Below are 7,599 nucleotides of genomic sequence, written 5' to 3'. Positions count from 1 at the left end.
TCCCGGATGTCTTGTTCTTGTGACCATTGTACAAAGATGGAAGCTTCCATTTTTATGTTATGCATACGGATTTGAAGATTGAATGATAGAGATCTCAAGATCAAATTTTCTGTAAAATTCTGCGAAATTTTTATGGCATTCATTGTTATTGTTGATCTTGATCATGTGTTAGATTATTTGGAATTTGGATGTGTTCGACAATATATGAGTAGTTGTAATTTTTAGAAATCCATGTAATGTAGTCATCCATGATAGTTACTGATCATAAATAACCATTGCACTAAGAATAGTAATAACCTGTAGAACTCTTACCATGTTGACTGACAAAAGAAGGTGTATTTATTTCCGTTACTACAATGATCCAAATTTAGGAAATAGGAGAACAAAATCTAAAATAAAACTGTTTCACTTGGTGAAAGTAGTACATGGAGGATGCATTAGCATTAGGTATTTAGGTTGCAACAAACTTAAATGGTGGTCACCCTTGTCATTATGGACTCTCGGTCCACGGCTTTCTTGAGGAAGCTGTCCTCTTCAAGGACCATCTGAACTGGCAAGAACCCCATTCCATTAGCCATAGCAAGCATCATTTGCTTGGTTTCCCCTTTGAACTCCTCCAGATCAACTGTCCCATTAGAGTCATGATCAAACTGCATTCAAACTGCAATGAAGANAACCATGTCTAGTGGCGTTAGATTGTTGAAATAGTGAATTGTGTACACATGTATGCAGTTTCGAACACTACCAAGTTTTTAGCCTGTGGTTTCTCTTTGCCTTTGTTTTTGTGATTCCTTATGCAAACCGACCAATTTTGATGGTTCCGGGAGGCATCGTCGTGCATGGTCGGCTAATGCCTTCTACTTTAATGGTAATATTTTGGTCTATGATGCACTGTGTAAAGCTGATTATCATTAGAATTATTTTTATCTAACGGAATATAAATGAAAGAATTTTGATTTTTAAATAATTTAGTTTAATGCAGCTTGTCACATAAATTTTGGAATGACAAAATTTATGTACAATATCTTAGGTATTGTTTCTTAGGTTTCCCTCTTAAGATTTTGACATGTGGCCATTTAATCAAACCAATCTCATGAGAAAAAAGCTACATGATAGAATTTGAAAAGAGAAATCTAAAAAACAGCACCTAAATACTATAGTTAAGTCTCACCTATTTTTGAAACCTACATTTTTACACATCCTTTTGGTATATATTTTTTAATTCGATTTTTCGAATGAGTCATATTAACAAGTGTCCTTTGGACATTAGTTAACAATGCATTTGAGGTAAGTTTTGACACCATTTATATGATAAATAAAAAAAGCTTTCAAAACATTAATTACTTTTTTTTCTTTTCTTATAAAAATTTTTTTTAAATGGATTCTTAACCAATAGCTTAAGAGTATTCGATAGCATTTCCTTTTTAGAATTATAGATAATACTAAATTATGTTAGTATAAAATAATAATAACTCACTGCCTTTTGGGATAGAACAATCTAACATTAAAAAAATTCTTATAAAATTAGGTTTCTCTTTCGGTATTTATTACTATTTAATAATTAACTTTGTAGCACATATGGAACTTCGATCATATATCATGTAAGAAAGATGTTGCGTATATTTGCTCCATGAAATATCATCTATCACTGAGGTTTGATGCAAGAGGAACATCTGATCAAACTATTTTTGCACATTTCGAGTCATCGCTCGTTGATCGTACGGTATGATAAGTCCTATCCGGTCCTATTTTTTGAAATGGGTCTATGCAAGAAAGGTAGGCTTGTATTTGTATATTAATATTAACATTATAGTTTCCTCGTGAATCCATGGGCCTGAGTTGAAAATCCATAGGCTTAGTATGTCTCTAGAAAGTCAAAGTCAAAAGAAAACGGCTTTAAATGCATCCAAGAGGACCAACTTTAATACTAGGCTGCTTGAGGTAGGTCGGGTCAAAAAGAAGGAAATCCACAGATCATGTTTTCTAGTTTCATAAATCCATCCCTAAAATTTATTTTTTTAATTATTGAAAATATTAATTCTTTTGTCATTCTTTCTCTTTTCGTTAATTTTTATCTTATTGAAATTTCTTTTTAAAATTTAGGGATAGGAATGGGCTTCCGTTCCTTTTAAATTCTCTAATTTTACTTAGATATAAGACATGGTACATTTAAAAAATTTTAACAATCTTGAAATGTCCATGTAAACAATATAAAATCAAATAATGTCATGTATGTCAATTTTTACTCATATGTGACATACGTGGCATTATTTGATTTTATATTGTTTACATATGAGTAGGTCAACCCGACCCAACCTGGCTAACCCATGATTCGACCAATTAAAAAAAAAAATCACTAAAAAATATTTAGACTACGCATTTGGGGGCTAGGTGCATAAAACACAAAGTATGGCAAGTTGGCAGCTTATTGCCTAGCCAGTAGCCAATAAGAGTAAATAGTGACATGAAGTCACATGACAACCTATTTATTTTATTTAAAAAAAAAAAAAAAGATACTAAAATGAAAAGAAAACAAATAGACAAAGCAAATAGTAAAACATTAAAATCAGGCTAACATTAAAACAAGTTACTAACACTACTTGTCTACTTACACAAAGTGACAAAACATAAGTTGAAGATACTAAACTAAAAGAAAAAGTCCAAACCAACAAATCTAAGAGCTTTCCATCCTCTCACTTAGTGCTCTACGCCTCCACTGCTCCAGCTTCTCCTAAATAATTTTTCTAAATAATCTAACATCATTAATATTTTAATTGCAACAAAAACATGTGCACTTAAGGAGAATGATAACTTGACATGGTCCATGACATTTATTTATTTATTTGTTACTTTTGTGGAAATGATATTATTAGCGGTGTAAACTTAAAATATATACTTTTTGGTGCTCTTTAAGATCTATCTCTCTTTGAAGTTGTAAATTTGTAATTATAAGCATTTTGACAGTGAGTTATTAATATCGAAGACTTTGTTATCATGATTTCATGACTATAAAGAACTTTTGTTATACTCAAAACTGTCAAAATTGGAATGATATTAACAAGTGGCATTAGGTGCAACTCATTTCCTTGATTGATTTTATTTATTTTCTCTAAAATGGTTGCCATTGATTTGTTTTTGTAAATTTTTTTTTTTTTAAGTTCATTTGAAAAATACGAGTCAACTTGATCCAATCCGACCCAATTGACCCGGTTGAAAATGACCTGTTTGACCAGCAACCCGATTAACCCGACTTGCCTTTGCCATGTCTAGAAATAAGTGAGTGAGCCAGCTGGGAAGATGAAGAGAGACACGTGGACATGGTGATAGAGAAGGATTAATATTTTTTTAGGGGTAATTTTGTAATTTTTTGTCTTTTCGGATGTACTTGGATCCATATATGCTCGATTATAAACTCTGTTTTGTTTTCTTACTTTTATTTTAATTTTAATTTTTTATATTCATCTGTTAGGATTTGAGATAGTTGTTTGAGATGATGTATTATTCAATTCAATGGACTTTGAGAGATAAATTTAGAGCATAGTTATCAGAATTGAACTGAAGATTGACTTGAGTGAAAGATTGGTTCATTTGGATCAACTATTGGTTCAATAGTTGAAATGTTAATATATAAATATATTATATAATTATAAAAATTAACTAAAATAAAGTAAAATAGGTCATTCATGTAAATTAAAAATTAACAATCTATACTATATGACGTAAAATTAATAATATTTTAAATAAACACACTATTTTTCAGCAAAAGAAAAAACACACTATTTACATCATTTACGTAAAAAAATCCAATATCCCAAATTTGTAATCATAAACTTTACATATTATATAGGGCTATGCAACATACTACTTAATCAGTATAAACAGTTAGACTCACTCCACTCTGTACAGCCTCACACAAATATGATATTGATTTTTGAGCGAGTTTGGTAGGTTTAATTATGGCGAAAATGCACTTTTCGTCCCTACATTTTGGGTCAATTCTCATTTTGGTCCCAAACTTGATTTCTTTGCAAATTTCATCCCTAAAAAAAGAAAATTGTTTTTAAAATGGTCCTTGCCGTCAACCCACTCACGGAAACCTATTACGTGGCAGATGGAATGCCCTTCTTGCTGACGTGGCGCTGACGTGACCATTAAAATATTATTAAAAAAATTATTTGGCATTTTTTAAATGCCACATCAGCAGTACGTCAGTTTTCTCAATTTTAATTTTAATGTTATTAAAAATAAAAACCAGATTTCTCCATTTTAATTTTATTTAAAAAAATGAAAAACAAACAAAAAAAAAATTACTTTTTCAAGCCGTAAAGATTGAAGCTCAAGCTCCATCTTGTTCTCATCTCTCACTCTCTCATCTCTCAAGAGTCAAATAGCATGACCACTCAAAAATCAAAATCAAGATCAAGAGAACCCATAACCCTTTAAATTGAAGACCCACAAAACCCATCTCACGATCAAACCGTATCTGGTTTGATCATGGGATTTCTTGGAATTTTTGATGATGTTGGTGTTGGTTTTGAGGATGGAGTTTGTGGGGGTTGAGTTTCATAGATTGATGCGGGTAAGGATCGTGATGGGGATGATGTTGATGTTGGTGATGATTTGGTGGGTTTGATTAAAGAATGTGAGCAGTGAGGGCTTGGAGAAGTGGGTCTGGTGAAGAAGAGCGCCGCCTCTCGGTGAAGAAGAGCACCGCCGCTCGGTGGTTTTGGTGAACTCGGATCGGTGGGTGTTGTGAACACGGATCGGTGGTTAGGTTCGCTGATTCGAATCAGTTTGGGTTGTGATCTGGCCTGATCTTAGCCATGCCCAAAACCCTTACCTCCACCCCTGCCGTTCACCAACGCCGCCACCCCAGGCAGTGGCTCTCAAACCCATATGATTGGGTTGACGAGGGAGATGGTGGGTTTCTATTCTTTTGTTCCTGGGATTGAATATTCTGGGTTGTTGTTGGGATTGAATATTCGGGATTCATGATCAAGATGAATTTGGAATAGGAATTTGATAATTTGAATGTGAAATTTATGAGTTTATGGGTTTGTTGGATTTATTTTTTGTTTTCCTGGCAGTGATGGAGATTGGATTTGGTTGCCGGAGATTGGATTTGTTTGCTGGGTTTGTTTCTTGGATTTGGGAAGAACACGAAGAACAAACTATTATGTTCTTACGAAAAATTAATGAAAAGTTAAAAAAAAAATGATTAAATTAGATTTTAGGCTGTTTTTAAAAATTTTAATTTATTTTTTGTTTAAATTTTCTAACATGGCTTTTAAAAAAAATTAAAATGCTGATGTGGCATTCAAAAAATGCCAAATAATCTTTTTTAATAATATTTTAATGGCCACATCAGCGCCACGTCAGCAAAAACGGCATTCCGTCTGCCACGTAGTAGGTTTCCGTGAGTGGGTTGACAACAGGGACTATTTTAAAAACGATTTTCTTTTTTTGGGATGAAATTTGCAAAGAAATCAATTTTAGGACCAAAATGAGAATTGACCCAAAATGTAGAGACGAAAAGTGCATTTTCGCCTTTAATTATTAAAGTGGTGAGTCAAGTTGGGTGGTAGGTTGAGGTTTTTATTTTATTTTTTATTTTTAACTGCCAAGACCTAACCCTACTTGCCTATATATACATCTCTTTTTAATCTTTATATCATATCAATTTTTTTTGTTAACTCCATAATTTACACACGTATAAAAAAGAATGATACTTTTCCAATATATTTGTGCACACATAGTGCATGTTATGGTAGTCATAACCTTTTTTTATTTTTTATTTTTGAGAAAATGTTAGAAAGTACTTATAGCCGTTTAAGTTTAAGACGTGTGTACTTTGATCTTGGGAAAGTGGGTCACTTCCAATGATTTCCTTTATTGGTTTATAAGATTTAGGGAAAATAAAACTACTTAAATTTATCCATAAATGCTAAAACAAAATTTAAAATTTAGTATACAGTACATAACTAAAACTAACATACCCAATTTACTGAGTCAAAAACAGCCCATATTTTTAGCCGACCCACCATTTTTGGGGTTGTAGAGTCAATGGAGGTTTAAAAATTTTCCAACTTGCCAATGGCGAATTGGTTAAAATTTTTCTCTCAACCCACTCAATCCTACCCACACATAATCCTAAATTATTATATATCTTTGAAAAGTTCAAAAGTAAAAAAATTTAGCTTAATTGTTAAAATTGATAAATTTTTTTGTTAAATTCAAAACTGTACCATAATAGTAAAAAAGATCATTTATAGGAGAGAATGGTGTGACAATTAATAATTGCGTAAGGGAGGGAGGGAAAAATACACTATATATCGAATGCATGAGTCCTCTTTCTTGGATGAGGGTAGACCCCGCACTTGTGGATGATATACCTCCTCATAAAGCATGGATAGTGTCAGTATATATGTTTAAAAGACTATAAGTCTCTACAACCTACTAGGTAAGAGCATCCACATCAGTGGAGTTAAAAATGTTAACATTTAATATTCACAACACACTCTGCATTAATGGTCTTATTTTTACCTTTAGCCAAATACCATTCATTTTTTTATTAATTTCTTTTTCACTCCCTCTCTGCCACGAAACCCAATTAAGTGATAAAATAAATAAATAAAATTTATACCTTCTTGCTACAGTAAATTGCTAGTCTTGGCAATTCATTGTAGAAAGAAGGCAAAAAAATAAACCTTTAGCTCTACCGATATTGAACACTAAATTAGAGTTTAAGGTGGTAAAATATCTAAAACCAATGGTAATGCTCATAGACACCCATAAAAAAAAGTCATAAAGGAATCTTTTTATCTGTCACAAATATGGTAACTTTTGTTTACTTTATCCAAACAATATCTTTTAATTGCAGGGCAAGGCGATTTTTAAGAGAAATTATTGTGTAGTCTCGAAGTACAAGATCAGCATGCTAACCTTGTACTTCCAGCCAATAAAAGCACGCTAACACATAATAAATTGCTTACCTCAGCGGGACTGCCAGTGCGTCATAAAAATTGATGCCTTTAACGTCTGTTAGACTGTTACCGTGAATCCAAATTCAAAATTTTCGGCATGCCAAATAAAAGGTTTGGGCCCACATCAATAAAATAAGTGATAATAGCAAGTGATAATAGTAATATAGGCTATAGGGTTCCCAACTTAAAAGCCATAAAGAACATTGACAGCAAACCCAAATTCTTTGGCAGGAAACAAGCGGCGGACAAAAGAACAAACAACTGAACAAATCACTATTTTTTTTTTTTTTTGGCTTCGAGTAAATGCATGGTAGAAATAATGCTCTTGGAAAGTGATAAAGGTAAATTTTTTTTTTTGTCTTATTTTGATTTAATTTATGTTTTGAAAGAATATTTAATTATTTGTGGTCATATAGTTGCTCTCAAATAAAACTATATAAAAATGTATAGCCGTATTTTTTTATTTTTTTATTTATTTTTTTGCTCTTTCCAATATTTATTGTTAATTTTTATTATTATAATATATTTTTTTTCAATGAGTATCCATAATCGACCAAAAAAATTTAAGAATAAAATTTTGTTGTTACTGTTGTTGTTATCCATAGTCAATACCAAA

This window comes from Quercus suber, unplaced genomic scaffold (genome assembly GCF_002906115.3).
Source record: "Quercus suber isolate HL8 unplaced genomic scaffold, Cork oak 2.0 scaffold_671, whole genome shotgun sequence".
In the NCBI taxonomy this organism is placed as follows: domain Eukaryota; kingdom Viridiplantae; phylum Streptophyta; class Magnoliopsida; order Fagales; family Fagaceae; genus Quercus; species Quercus suber.
This window is presented reverse-complemented; position numbering follows the sequence as displayed.